Below are 15826 nucleotides of genomic sequence, written 5' to 3' on the forward strand. Positions count from 1 at the left end.
CACGGGGTGTGAACGTAACCTTCCTCCTCTACTCCCGGGCTTGGTGCGATGTCCAGCCGGAGGAGACTCACGGTTCTCATTGAGAAGGGAATGCCTGCCGCAGGCTCACGGGCAGGCAGTGTGGTCCCCGTTGGCGGGGACCTCGGGAGGGGAACTGTGCTCAGGCAGTAGGTCTCTCTGAATGACCGTGTGGTCGGAGGCCCGTGGAGATGATTTGGAGGAAAAGCGAGGGGAGTCCCGCGTGGCTAGGCTGGAGAAGCCCCAGAAAACCGTCAGCAGGACTTAACAAGAGACTCTGCCTGGGAGTTCAGAAGATGAAAAGAATTCATAGAGATCATCGTGGACCATAAGAGCTGTGCTTGTGAAATTTCAGATGGACTTCATTAGGAATTCACTGAAGCCATTCCTCCTGAGTACTGGCAAAAAGCTTTCTAATGCATTTCCTCGTCCTGAGAGTTTGCGTGAAGCAGAGTTAAAGGAGGTGGCCTAATTCATCTGGTAGAAAGAAAAATTCCAAGGCTGCTTAGAATTTAGGCTGTCTTTTGTAAATTGGAGGCTCCCTTCAGCCAGGCTTGCTGTGAGGAACGAGAACAAAGGAGAGCGCAGAGAGAGTGAAGAATGCTGTGTGTCGGAAGAGCTGCACCTTGACACTAAGCGCCATGAAAACGTGAAGACGCGGCTCACATCTGAATCCTAGTTATCAGGAGGCTGATATCTGCAGATCGGGGCTCAGAGCCAGTGAGACAGACAAGTCCGGGCGCTGCTTATGTCCAACTAACCAGCGAAAAGACAGAAGGGAAGGCGTGAATCAACTAGTCAACATTCAGTGTAAACAAAAAAGCCAGGGGGAGGGAGAGGCCCTGAGTTCAGCCACCTCTGGCCTTTTTGTAGATATGTGGAGCTGAGGAATCGAACCCTGGGCTTCATGCCCACTAGGCAAGCTATATTCCCAGCCCCTTGAACTTGTTTTTATTATATATATATATATAATATTTTGTTATCAAACTGAATTACAGAGCGGTTACAGTTTCATACATTAGGCATTGGATACATTTCTTGTACTGTTTGTTACCTCGTCCCTCATTGAACTTGTTTTTAAAACTAAGAGTTTGCCTGAATTTCACAGACTTTTTTTCAATTTTTTCTTTTTATTATTACATTAAGTAGTTGAACAAAACAGCTGTCATTCTTAAAAGCAACTTATGAAATGATATATATCGGTCAATGTCACCCCTTTCAATACTCTCACCCACCCCTTCCGCTACCCGCGCCTTCCCTCATTCTTCTTAATCGTGTAAGATGTACAAGATTCTCCCCCCTTCTCTTCTGCATTCTTTTACCCCTAGCACCTGGACCTGCTCCATCCCTTTCTAGTTCCTGCTTCCCGGTGTTTTGTTTTGCTGAACTTTGATTTTCGCCTCCCGTGAATTTAGCACATTTCAGGCAACGCGTTCGTGCACGCTTGCCCATCTCCCGGCGTACACGGGAGACCTGTCGCCTTAACCGTCTCCACAGAGCTGGAGCGACTGAGACTTTGGAAGCGTTAGGAGAGGCGTACATCCCTGCCTCTGAGGACCAGGGGAAAGGGGTGATGGTTGCCCCTCGGGGACCCCTGTGAGCCAAGCTTGCTTCCCAGCTAGCAGCCCTGCCCTCGGGGGCAGGGGACACCCGTGGGCGCGGCCGGGGGCTTGCCCTCGGAACGGCCTCTGTTCCAAGGCTCCTCTCTGCCATCGGCAATGCGCACACGAACACAGCTGAGCCTGTGACCCTCTGTCTTTGAGTGCGGAATCCGTGATGTTTCGCACCCGCACTTTCAGCAAGAGCCTGAACCCCAGGACGCCGGCACCGGCTGTGATATCTGGGGCGAAGTCCGCACCTGACTGCCCTTGCTGCCCCCAGGCACGAGCTCTGGCTTCGGGGGGAACAAGCGGCGCGTGAGCGGCCGGCTGCTCAGCCGGGCAGAGGGGTCTCCATGAGCTGAACTGGGCTGCAGGTGCTGCTGGCGTGGTTTCGCTCTTCTTCTATTCTTTGGAGGTGGAGTCCGTAGACGATGCCCCGTTCCTTCACTGTCTCAACCCGAAAACGAGAGAGCGAGTGGGAGAATATGGAAATTGATCAGGACCGTCGGGAGCTGCCGAGAGGAAGCGGCACCCGCCCCACCGCCGCCGCTCTCAGCCGCAGGATTTCCTTCCGCTGGCGGACCGTGCTGAGTGCTCTGCCGTCCACAGGGCTTTGTCCCCTCGGAAGGACGTCGGCAGGAAGGCCTGGACGTGCCTGAGTGCCGGGGGCCCTTTGACAACCCCGAGTCCCATCTTCGGGGGGAGATTCCACTCCAGACACCCGCAAAGCTTCCCCAGTGTTCCCGGCTCTTGACAGGAGTCACAGATGACAGCACTGGGGCCATTTCTACTTTTATCTTGAATCCTAAATTCATTTAAGCCTGAAATTTCTCCAGAGAAATGGAAGAGGTCTTTTTTTTTCTTTTTAATCATCTCTATTATGTGTCCACTACATGGAAAGTTCCATTAAACCGCCACATCCTTAGAAGTCTATTGACAGGAGCGTCTGAATGCCGGCTGTGAAAAGTCCTTTTAGACGCTAAATTATGACAGTTTTCAGAGGGAAAGAAAAAGCATGCAATTCGGCAGGCACGGTGTACTCACACACCCCGGAAAATTGAAATCCAATTCAGAAGGCAATATTGGAAACAATTTGAGCCTGGATCCAATCTGGCCAGGGCTGAAATGGCAGAAAAAATGACTCTGAAGATGATTCTGCCACGTTTCTCAGTCCATTCTCTATGGCTGGAGCCATCAATATGGAATGAACTAGAAGACTCACATTAAATTCCTATTCATTTTATTTCAGCCCACTCAGAGGCTGAAAGTTGCTTCCAAGGATCCCTCTAAATAAAACTCACATGATGCAGTTAAATAACTAAATATAAAATGAAATTGTTAACTTTTGAAAACACCATTAAAATACATAAGTGGGTTATACATAGCACATATATATTGTGATTCTAACCATAGGATTATGTACGAGGGTGAGTGAGGAGGGAAGATGAAAACTGGAGGGAGAAAAATTTGGAAAATAAACAGTGTAACTATGAATAACCAGGGTGTGCGGCTCCTCAGTGGAGGTGTGGATCAATACGGGATTAGAGGCGAAAGCACTAGAAAGAAAGGTTCTGAGCAAAATGTAATGCATGCACATCTGAATATCATGGTGGAATCCTTCCAGGTAATTAACACACACTAAACCACAATGAGTAAAGGAGAGGAAAGTCAACCAGGCTCCCATGCGGGATAGTCAACCACAGGAAGGTGGCGTGAGTGTGAAGACACACAAGGGCGTTCTGTTAAAGTTGTCACAGGAAGGGGGCGGGGGGGGGGGAAGAACGGCGGTCAGGTCAAAGGACACACAGCGTCGGTTTGCCCATGTAGAAGTGTCGCAATGAATAATAAAAATGTCAAGTACACAGAAGCCCACGAATGCTGGTTATTTTTTTCAGTCACAAACAGTAATTCTCTATTGCAATATAGTTTAAGCCTTAGGTACGCTCCTATAGGGAACCTTACAGTGTATGTGTTGATTCTGGGCATCTATTCTTATTTGTGCAATGAAATCATCCCCAAATATGAATTGCTCTCCTTGTTTTTTTACAACACAGATTATTTTTATTATTTTACTACACAGAAGCTGCTCTGCGTGCTTTAAGGGAGACTTCTGTAACTGGAATCTCCATTTTCTAACAGGAAGTATCCTTTGGGCACGTACGTCATTAGTCCTGTGACTTTCCTTTTGCGCTTCCACAGAAGCAGTGGCGGATCTCAGGGAGAAGCTGGCATGTTCTGAAGCGCGTCTTCCCTCGCTGGGTGGGATCTGGGGGCCCCTGCTTCCCCGAGGAAGCAGCTCGGCCTGGCGCAGGGCTGGGCTTATCTCTGGGCTGCAGCTCTTCAAGCAGAGCAGCGTTGTGCCGCTTGTAAGAGCCCCGGGACGCCCCCGGACGGCCCTGCGCAGGCATGGGGGGAGAACCCGCCGCGGTGCCTCGTCAGAACCCGGGCGGCCGAGCTCCGTTCTCAGGCGTCTGCTCTGGATTTGCTACATACACCTGTGAGGTTGAACAAGTGCGGACATCACTGTTGCCCAATTAGTGGCCTACAGAGAGACAGAAGTTGCTATCCAGACTGGGGACAAAGATCTTGACGTTTGGCTTCGCACTCCTTTGGGTTTTATTTTGTTCCGCTGTGGCTTGGCCTGACGTATCTTTCATCTTCCTGGTTTCTCAGATTCCTCTTGCTCAAAGACCCGATGAGAATATTTACAGAAAAGGGCTTTACTGGGGAGACTCGGACGCACAATTGAGGAAGGCCCGTGTGCGTGGAAAAATGGATGGTGCATCTTAAGAGATCAGGTCCAAAGGGACAGATGACATGAGTGCAAGGACACAACTCAAGGGGGACGGGGTGCAGGGGCTGGGATGGGGCCCCAGGGGATAAAGGCCCTCGGGACTGGGAAAGCCAGGCCCTGCAGGGAGGGCAAGGTTGGGAGAGGCACGCTTCTCCCTGTCCCTACGGTAGACCTTCCTGGGGACGATGTGGGTGGCAGCGTCTGGAGCCTCAGGGCAGCCTCGACATTCACCTCTGGTCACGGGCAACAGATTAGAGAAAATCCAGCTCCCTGGTCCATCTGCAGCAATGGAATCTTCTGGACACTGCCCTTTGCACATCTACTTTCAAATATGTGGAGCATTTTAACTCTCTTTGCCAGTTGTCGATGCTGTAGGATTCACTGCTTAGAATCGACTCTCCACTCCGCTCCTAGGTCTCATTCTTTGCCTGTAATTATCTTAGATTGTTTGGATTATTCTCTTCATGTCTTTATACTCTTCTCAGAAAACAATCTTCTTCCATAAGCAGATAATGTATAAATCCATCATCTAATATTCTGCTTACTCGCTCATCACGAGCTTCCTGTTTTGTTGAGATCTCCCCAAGACTGTAGCCTTCAAGATTTCTGGTGTAGGGCTGGGGATATAGCCTAGTGGCAAGAGTGCCTGCCTCGGATACACGAGGCCCTAGGTTCGATTCCCCAGCACCACATATACAGAAAACGGCCAGAAGCGGCGCTGTGGCTCAAGTGGCAAAGTGCTAGCCTTGAGCGGGAAGAAGCCAGGGACAGTGCTCAGGCCCTGAGTCCAAGGCCCAGGACTGGCCAAAAAAAAAAAAAAAACAAAAGATTTCTGGTGTAATGGACCCCCACAGCCCTGGCCTTGGGAACTGTGGTCCGCAGCTAAGGCCAACAGAGCTAGCATTAGTCGATCTAGCATGGACCACTGCTTCTAGAACGTTTAGATCCCTAGGTGATGTTAATACTTAACTGTGATCAAACCCCACGACTCGGCTGGGTTCCTCTTTGCTACAGCTTGTACAAAATACCCTTAGACCTTCCAGACAAACAAAATTTCAGTAACAGTAACAGATGGGCCTTGGACTGGTTTATGGCAGCATCAGATATTTTCCCTTCACAAACAGGCATTCTGATGCCTACTTAAGCTTCACCTTCTCAGTTAAACACACACAGTGTGGTTTCTGTAAGTGTCCTTCTCTAATGATTTACAGTGGTGACAGAAAAATTGTGCACAAGATGTCATGCATATTCTAATCATCCTCGTGGAGAGAAACGATTTCACACCCAACCTCCTCGTTTCCCAGGTGCCAACACCTTGGACAAGGTGTGACATGTCAATTAGCGTCAAAGAGAGGCTCAGGATGCACGAGTTTGCTGGAGGAACCTGGGAGTGAGCAGGCTCCCCCGGGAGTCTCCAGTCGTTGTTAATATCGAGACCCAGTGTAACGCATAAGAAGAATTGGGGGAAATCTATTTTTTTGTAGACTTCATCTTGCCACGTGTTACACCAGGGGTGAGTGGTTTACACAGTCTTCCCTTCTCCTTCACCTCCCAGCCTAATGATTTAGAATGCTCTCACCTCTTCCTCCAGCAGTCTGGGGCGTCTGACAGCCACTGAGTTGACTCAAATCTTTCTGTCTGGTTTTGATCCCCTGTAGCTCTCAGAGCCCTCCAGATCCAGCTTGCTCAGGAAGGCATGGAAGCGAAGGCCTTGCTTCATACCCTGAAAATCAAGTGTGGCTTTTTCCGGTTCACTTTTGCCATCTGTTAGGGAAAGTGGCAGAAAGGCTGGAATCCAGTAGCACGATTGGCACCACTAACGAAGCCTCAACTTTACCATAGTTTGGAGTCTTAGCCTCATAGGAGGCAAGCTAAGCAGACATTGCGTTCTCCATGGAAAACAACCATACCTGCCTTTCTGGGAACTACCTAGACCACCTATGGAACACAGCAGGGGCCTGAAAAGCGAAAGCCCTCCATCACTTTTGAAACCCCTAAGAGGACCAAGAGTAGAACTTTCATGCATTGGTAAATAGGGCAGTTCCTTTCCAATTAATTCTTCCCTTTGAGGACGGGCTTCAGGTTTGTTGATGGACAGGCAAGGCTGCCATCAAAGGAGACGGCTGAGCCAGGAGACCTGAATTACACAGCCAAGAACAAACACTCGCCTTCCGCCTCCCTGGGGTCCCTGCCCCATCCACGGAAAACCGCATTCAGTAAGGAATTTTAGCCAGAGGGAGGTTCCTAAGAATAGAATCCTTAAGGGAGAAGACGACTTGCTTGAATCCATATGCTGAACACTCTCGGGTTTTAATGTAATTGACAGCTGGTAATTTCATCATGGTTTCCCTCTTCTGCATCAGTGACTTATTGAAATGACATTCATAATAAAAAATGCAAGAAGTTATTCTTCCTTCTTTTCCTCGCTTCAATTAACTCTATAGGTAAGCACACCAACTACACAGAACTCCTAGTCCATTAATCAAGAGAAAAATCATTTGAATTCAGAAAGATTTATGGTTCCACTATTAGCTCTTGCAGAAATGACTGTGGTAATCCTAATATAATGGATATATTTGGTACATTTCTTTTTTTGAATTTTTTTATTTGGTACATTTCAAATTTCAATCTCAAAAAAAAAGATCATTCAGGACCATGGTTTTGGATTCAATCTACGTGGCAGACAGACATGAATGGGGAGAGTGGCTCAGTGGTGCCTAGGACATTAATATCCATTTCCTCTTTCTTTGTCCTTCCACGTCATCCAACTTCCTCTCGGTCCTCAAGGCTGTGTTAAAATTCAGTCCTCTCCTCCTCCACCTTTCACTGTTGTCCGCATCCATGCGGCAGGCAGAAGTTCACTCTAAGTGTGCTTGTCTCCCCTTGGCTGGCCGGACTGCCTTGTCTCCAAGGTAGAAATCCACCTGCTCTAATCATTTCTTCTGCACATCCCCTGCTCAGACGAAGCACGAGAAAGACCGCACCCTCCAGACTGAGGAAGAGAGGAAAGCACAACACCGTTTAGGAAAGTCTTCTGCGAATTATCTAGTGTGCAGTGGCAGATTGGTCACCCGCCATAGTCATGGTAAGCAGAGGAAAAGATTCTGATAATTTAAGTCAATTTTGTCACTGTGTCCAAGGATCACACACATTTGTGTGAAATGTGATGAAAACAATTCTCAAGCTACAAGTACCCCCCAAAAAAAGTGTCTCTTTGGAGTTACAGTTTGTGTTTATATGTAAACAAATCTAAAATTTTTTAAATGCTAGCTATAAAATGGACTATTTTAGGTTACTTTCTTGTGGGTATAGTTGAAATATTTTAAAGAACAAAATTTTATGGAAATGTACTGAACAACTTTTAATGCAAATATTTTGAAATTTAAATACATCCTGTTTGGCACATTTATAAATTTCAAGTTGAGGTATCAAAAATAGTAACATTGCAGAAATGGTATTGAATAACTACACTTAAAAATAATTTCAATCAGCTGGGTGCAGTTGGCTCACGCCTATAATCCTAGCTACTCAGGAGGTTGAGGTCTGAGGATCATGGTTCGAAGCTAGCCCCTGCAGGAAAGTTCATGAGACTCTTATCTCCAAGAAACCACCAGGAAACAGGAAGTGGTGCCATGGCTCAAGTGGTAGAGCGCAAGCCTTGATCTGAAGAGCTCATGGACAGCAGGCAGGCCCAGAGTTCAAGGCCCACAAACAACCAAAATAATAATAATTATAATAATAACAAGTATTATTACTATTTAAATCAGCACACAACATACATGAATTCTGTCATATGGTTTGGTAAAATTGAAAAAGGCCTGCAACGAAATGTGGGAAAACATAAGCACATAAATATCCTCGGCCGCTTTGAGCTCACAGACAACGTAGGGTGGCACATCATTTGCTTATGGACCAAAGGTTTTGTTTATAGACTAAACGACCAGGAAGCAATTTTCAAAAATGCTCAAACCGTTGTTCTGAAGAGCACACAGCAGGGACTTGTTAGACATCCACCCAGAGGCTAAAATGACAGGATAAACACCTGTCCGCCTCGCTCCTGCAGGAGACGGGACGTGGGTGCGAGGCTGTCGCCGGCGTCCTGTCTGCGGCAGCCGGAGCCTCGTGGCGCCTGCAGAATGCGCGGCGCTGAACACCTCCGGGGGTCCGCCCGGCCCGGCCCGGCCCGGCCCTGCTCGCCAAGCGCCTCCCCCGTCACCCTGGGTCCGTGGGTGTCACGCGCAGCTTTCTCCACACTGGGGTTTCCATCCTTCTTCCGCCTCAGGGGCCTGCGGTGTCCACTGCCCAGCTCAGGCACGGGGGCCTCTGGCAGCAACAATGGAACGGTTGGATTGGACACTCTCAAAAATCCTGCCATGCGCTGCGGCTCTTCAGACCCAGCCTTGGGGTTGCTGAGTGGCACCGTGTCTTTCACACACTTCCCCCCGTCCTTATTTATAGTGATTAATATGTTACAAGCGTGCCGATGTCCTCACAGCGGAGCTGATCGAGGTGCAGCTCAGCGAGCAGGTCGGTCGGTTGTCGTGGGAGTCCCCGAATGTCTCCACGGATCACCCCGGACTAGAGACACCTTCCCTAGCAATCTTCTGCACATTGAAGCAACTCTCATCAGACATTAACCAGGAAGGAAAGAAGTGACCCCAAGAGATCGAATGATCCACATTAACATATAAAAACAAGAAATACCATGACATGGTGGGAAGGTATTGACTAGTAGACTACTGTAGTTTGTTCATAAATTGATTATTCATTCAGGGGTTAGAGTCTGGCTCTCCTCCTGACCGGAATCCATTGGTGCGCTTGCCTGAATGGAAAGCGGGAGGAAAGGGTAGCTTCTGTTCCTCAGGACACTTGCGTTTAGAATTCCCACCATTGCAAAGGTCATCTAGCATATAAAAACGATGTCTTCTGGCATACATTTACGTCCTGTGTGTTCCATACACATGTGTATGTTTGTAAATATGTTTCTCCTGTCCTAGTCTATGGCTTTGCAACTTTATGAGAGCAAATATAGCTAGGTCAACAAGCTCACATTCTACTTTCTCCGGAAGAATCTCTGTGTCCACAGGTGTGGTGTGGGTGCCGGGCAGGTTGCAGGATAGCGGTGATGGCGAAAAGCGGGACTCCCAGGCCTACCTTCGACAAGATTTATTAGCTGTCACCTGAATGGTAGCAACTGGCAGTGTCTGGGGAAAACGAAGTTAAAATACGTGAGAACCTGTGCTTAGTCCCAGGATCCTCTCCCTGATCTATCCGTGTTCCTCTCCCTGATCTATCCGTGTTCCTCTCCATGATCCTATCCGGGCTTCCCTGTTATCCCTCTGCTGCCCTGCAGCTCTGTGCCAGTGACACTCGGCCAGGCAGTGAGGGCTGTTCCAATACTTCACTGTCACTACCGTGATTCTAGAAAACACACATTATTTACCATAATATGTCTTGCAATTGTTTCATTTTTTTTCCTTGAGGAAGGTAAGGGCAAACCTGCCCAATTTTTAAAGCTCACTCTTCCTTCACACTGGTGGTTTTCTCTTCACACGTGCTTTCTGTGTGGATTACGTCATGACCACGCTCCACCCGTGTCTGTGACGGAGACCTCCTGACGGTCTCTACGGCCTTGGCGCAGAGCCGGCACGGGACCCTCGGCCTGTGGGAACCCGTCGCCGTCAGCCGTGCTCACTGCCGAGCAGATGGCCTCGTGACCCTCTTCCCGTACGATGGCCCCAAACACTCTTTGATTTGCTTCTTCCATGGATCCTACCAGATCCCCATATCGTCCAAATAGATCAGGAAAGAAGCAGCCGGAGCTCACGCCGGGAAGACCGGTGGGATGGGAACGTGGGGGCAGGCCCCCTCCCTCTCAACACCGTGCTTCTCACGGCACCTGCAGCGCTGAGGCGTAGCTACGGCCAGGGCCGGGGGGGGCGACCCTAGCGCAGCCCAGGCAGGGGCCGGTGCGGGCAGCCGAGGGCGGAGGTCGGGTCCCCCCGGCTCTCTGCTGGGTCTTGGGGTCCCACCGGCTGTGAGTGAAGAAGCTACGGTGTTCTCAGCCCCGCTGACGTCTCCTTGGAAGCCATTCAGGAAGTAAGGAGAGTTCAAAAACCAACCACGTTTTTAAGTAGCTCATTTTCCCCCAGTCTTGACATCTAATTTGGTAATACTTCACTTCACTAAGAAACATGTGGCCATCGTATTAATTATTCAGTCCTTCTCAGTTTGCAGGCTTTAATTAGTGAAAGAAGTGTTCTAGGACAAGTTATAATTTGCCTGCCAGCAGATTTGTTTATAAATTACACAGTAAAGGTAAAATTTGGTAGTTCATCAGCTCCCTGCACAGAGCTGGATGTATTACACAGCTACTCTGGAGATGGTTTGTACCTGATTACACGGTCCGCAGCTCTGTGGACAGTCAGTTCCTTTTCATGTCTTTATCCTAGACTTGTGGAAACAAGTAGTGTTTTTTTTTATTTTTCTTTCTCTATAAAGCCCAATTTTTTGTAATGATACTTGAATTCCAAGCTTTAGTAACTCAAAAAATATACCAATATTCAACTTGTGATCTTAGGTATTTGCATGTATGGACACACACACACACACACACACACACACACACACACACAGAATGGTTTTGATATAATAAGACAAGTACTTCCCATTCAGGAAATAACACATACAGAATCAGATTAATTAATAGATTTTGACAGTCTGGTTTATGTCAAGAAGAAGGTGGAAAGACAAGACAACTGAACTTGAACAAATTCATCCTTGCCATATTATAAACACCCAGTGATACATGGCACCAAGCTTATCTTGTTTAGTTACTTTTATATAATTATATTTCCCAGCCAGGTGCCAGCGGCTCATGCCTGTGATCCTAGCTACTCGGGAGGCTGAAATTTAAGGATCATGGTTCAAAGCTATTTGGGGCAGGAAAGACTATGGGATACTTCCTTCCCACTAAAACCCCCTAAAAGCCAGAAGTGAAGCTGTGTCTCAAGTGGTAGAGCCCTAACCTTGAGCAAAAAGAAGCTCAGGGCCAGAGCCCAGGCCCTGAGTTCAAGCCCCAAGACAGAAACATAATAAATAAATAAATTTCTTGCAGTGCATTTTTTCTCATTCTGAATGAAATCTAATTTATATCTTTTTACTAAAGCATTTTACTTAGCTTGTAAACTTTTTTCACCTTCCAAGAATGAACTATGCAAGGCGATTGATGCTGTTGGTTTTAAATTACACTTTGGGATAGATTTTCCTGAAGCTGTTTTTATCAAATCCTGATCTTATGAATTTCCAGGAATCCCAACACCAGAGCTGTTATATATTATGCTCCTAATGTTCTCATGACCTCTGCCACCCAGAGAAATTCCACCTGTAGAGAGGACTCGGGTGGACAGCACTGACCTCAGGAGCGAACGTGCTGAGATACAGTGTCTCTCACAATCCAGTAGTGTGCTCAAGCGTTGAGAATCGAGCCGTCTCCACATAGAGCTGAGATTACAGGGAAGGAGGGCACACGAGGAGCCAGGGCTCTGGGGTCCAGAAGCACGAAGCGGGCCTTGCCATGCGATCAAGCAGGTCAGCAGGGAGCAGAGCCTTCATTTTCAAGTGGAGTTCCTCCCCTCCACAGAACTCTGGCATAAAATCTGTGCATCTGCACAGAATGCGGCACAAGGGACGCAGGAAGGGGAAAGGGGAGGCCACCCCAGAGCGGGGAGGCAACCGGAGAGAATGCAGGAGAAGAGAGAGAGAGCTGGCAAGGATGCAGGTATGTCAGAACCCTCATCTCCTGCTGGCCAGAATGAAAAATACTGCCGCCACATTGGAAATCATTTTTCAATTATATTTAGAAGACTGAAGGTTAAACGTGCCTTCTAATTATCCATGAGTTCTATTCCTAATTATCTAGCCAAGGGAAATGAAAAAAAATAGGACCCTACAAAGATGAGGATGTGTTAAGTTCAATGTGGCATTATTCATAATCGATCACATTGTAGGGCATTCAAATGCCCCACCACAGTTGGAAGACGTTCAGTGGGAATACTATGCAGCAATGAAAGGAAACTAATTTCTGAGGATACTACACAAAGACGAACCACAAAAACATCCTAAGCAAGTAAAAGAAGACAAATACTAGCCTACATGTCATGTAATTCCTTCCTTATCAAATGACTGTAAGGGACTAATCTGCCTCGCGCAGAGGTGAAGCTGCGGTGGGCTGGTGGGGGTTCTGAGTGCGAGAGGACAGAGCGATGGGCGCGCTCTGAAGACACGCCGCCCCCGCTCAGCCCACCAAGCCCAAAGCAAACCAAGGTCACAGGCTTGTACACCTCAGACGGACCCAGTAAACAGCACCCAAGGGATGCCCAGTAATGGTGAACGGACAATAAAAGAGCCAGCAAGAGAGAGAAGGCAGGAATGTCAGTGCGGAAGGCCCCTGTCAGTACGCGTTTGTGCTGGGTGTGGGTACTGAGAGGGAGCAGACGTGAGGGCCCTTCTAGCGTGAGGGTTTAAAGTTGTTCATAAGAAAAAGACAAACATAAAACCCTAACAAGTTCTGCTGTCTTTTAAGGGAAATACCAACAAGCAAATAATGCCGTACAAATAAGTATTCTTCCTTGAGGAAAGGATTGATTGTAACCCTTGTAACGCAACATTTCAGTGCACGCATAATTAGCGGTCTTTATTACAGGCTTGTTTAGGAGCTGTTTAAGGGCGGTGCGTGTGCAAATGAACCAGACTACAGTCCCGTCTTTATTACAGCCGGTTAGACAATTGCATGCGTTGTCCCAGACAAACTGCCAGGCTCACTGACAGCCAGGGGAGAAAAGGGGAAGGATCCTGACCCGGACATTCATTCCAGGGTCGCAGGAGAAAGCAGCCAATGCCCATGTGCCGACGTGGCTACCTTAACTTACACCTCGTTGACTTGTCATAGCTTCCAGGAGATGCGAAGGCAGACTTCATCATTACCATCTGCTCAGATGTAAACAGTAGCTTCAAATGATTTATCACTCTTGCCCAATCAAACCCAGAATTAAGCTGCTCAGTAAGCCAGAGAGCTGACTGAAACTTGTAACGTAACTTCTAGACCAAGTGCACGTCCAAGCTGTGTCCTCTTACACGCGAGCGTGCATGTGTGCACAGATGTAGAGGTGGTAGGTAGAGGAAGGGTGGACAGGAAATGGTGCCAAATATCATACGCGGCGATACTGGTGAATTCAGGCTCCGGAGACCGAAGGTTCTTAGGCTGAAGCTCTGAACTGAGGAATAAAAGCTGAGGAAAGCCAAGTGATACTTTGTACTCCGGGGATGGGGGGGGGGGGCAGAAGCCAGTTCGGGACGTTCTTAGGTCACGATTTGCCTGGCCAGGCAGATCTGAGCAAGAAACACAGGCAGCCCTTCCTGTGGGACTGCCCCCGACTGGCGGATGTACCAAGTCAGGCCTCTCGCAAACCGCATGGAAGGTTCTAGGCTGCTCAGCACACAGCACCCACCTGGCCTCCTTTCATCTCTGCAGTGACTTTGGAGAATTTCGCGCCGCACCTTCTCCTAGCACAGAACATAATGCATAATATGTGTGCACACGTAGGCGTATATTCGAAGGTATGTGCACAAAAGGGTATAAAACGCATGTGTGGACGAACTGCTTTTGGAAATCTGTGTCACAGACTTGGATCCCCTCTCAGGCTTAATCAACCCCTGAATTCTTAGAGTTATTTTGCACGAGCCACGAATTCACGCAGCTCGGGCCCGTGGCTCTTCCCTTAGGCTCTGGTTTTGCAAAGCCACCAGGCCGGGGCCTTGAATATCCACGGGACGCGCTAACCAACCACGCAGCCCACGAACACGGGCCCGCTCCCGTGCAAACTGGCTGTCCCACTCTTCACTGCAATCAGAGGTCCTCGTCCTCCTGGCTGCCCTCCTCCTCTCTCCATCGCCCTGGTCGCCCTCCTCGGCCTTCATTTCCCCCCAGCTTGGCACACCGCCGCCCTGTTCTGGCAGCCATCTTGGGACCGGATGACAGGCCGGTCCCTCCTGGCTCCACTCTGGATGAACTAATGGCTACAGGGATCTTCTGTCTCTACTGGGAAAGGTCTTGATGCTTGCTGAGAGTACCAAATGTAGAACATAATCAAACATTAAAACTCATCCATGTCACTAGAGATGTGTTGGGTGTTTGTGGTAATGTGATTGGCCTCGCATGGGAGAAGCCCTGGGTTCGAAGCCCAGCATCGAACGAAAGCTAAGCCTCAGAAAGCATCCGTGTGCTATTTAGTGTCTCTTCTCCCGCTTTTAACTGCAGTCACTGGGGGAGTCGTGGTGCAGACGTGGTGACTTGTGCACACATTCAGCGTGAATGTGCGCTGAGCTCTCACCGGCTGGGTATGACTGCCCGAGAAACCTCTTCCCCGCAAAGCCCTCTCTGTGTTGACACAGGGCACGGAGGGCTGTGGAGAAAGCAGCGCGACTGAGTCGTGATAGACTGAGCACACAAGCAGAGAGCACCCTACACCCAGCACACGGGCTGTCCACACTATTCCTGAGGACAGAAACAGGAGCAGCCCCGGCTCTGCCCAAGAAACTCCGCATGCTAATGAAGAAGTCGGAGAGGGGGAGGAAGTCACATATATCGATGACTAGGGCTCAGTGATTACAATCGTTTCCAGAAGATACAGAATCCTTGGAAATGCTTTCATGGGAAGGGGTCCACGCCTGTAAATTTCCATGAAGAGTGTGTTGATCAACTTCCCGTCACCAGAACATAATGGCCAAGAGAGTCTACTTCGATGCCAGGCTCAGCGATCTCAGGTGGCCGTTGCGTGACTCTCCTGCGTTGGACCTGGAGAAGCAGGACGATGTGGCCCAGGATGGGAGAAGGACCTGAGGCCAAGCTCCCCGCTAGCCTCGATCCCCAAGCCACCTCCCATTCCCCACCAGACAGAGCCCTTCCGGAACCTCCAGGAGCGCTACAGGCTGAATACCAAGACTTCAACGCACAGGTCGCTGGGGGGCACATACCCAAGACACAGAGCCGTAGAACGGCACCGTTTGCACAAAGAGCTTTTCCCGGATGGAAGAAACTGAGTTTGAGCGTTTCCCTCGGTCAACCCTGCCCACCTCATACTCGCCACGAGACTAGAAGGCGTGGTGTGCGTGAGTAGTAACACACCTGCTGTTCACGTGGAACAGTCTTACTAATATTTTTAGGCAAGTTCTTTGATCAGAAAAGTAATGTGATGCTTGATTATTATTGGTGTGTGATTGAAAGAGCAGTGCTCTGCACAGAGGAGACGGCGGGGTCGCTCCAATGTTGATTGATCATCAGGGCTTTGGAGAAGTGTCACCCCTGTATGATTCGGAAATCTGTAGCATTGTCCTGTCTGGCCTCCGAGTTTAC

Source organism: Perognathus longimembris, chromosome 8 (genome assembly GCF_023159225.1).
Source record: "Perognathus longimembris pacificus isolate PPM17 chromosome 8, ASM2315922v1, whole genome shotgun sequence".
Taxonomy (NCBI): domain Eukaryota; kingdom Metazoa; phylum Chordata; class Mammalia; order Rodentia; family Heteromyidae; genus Perognathus; species Perognathus longimembris.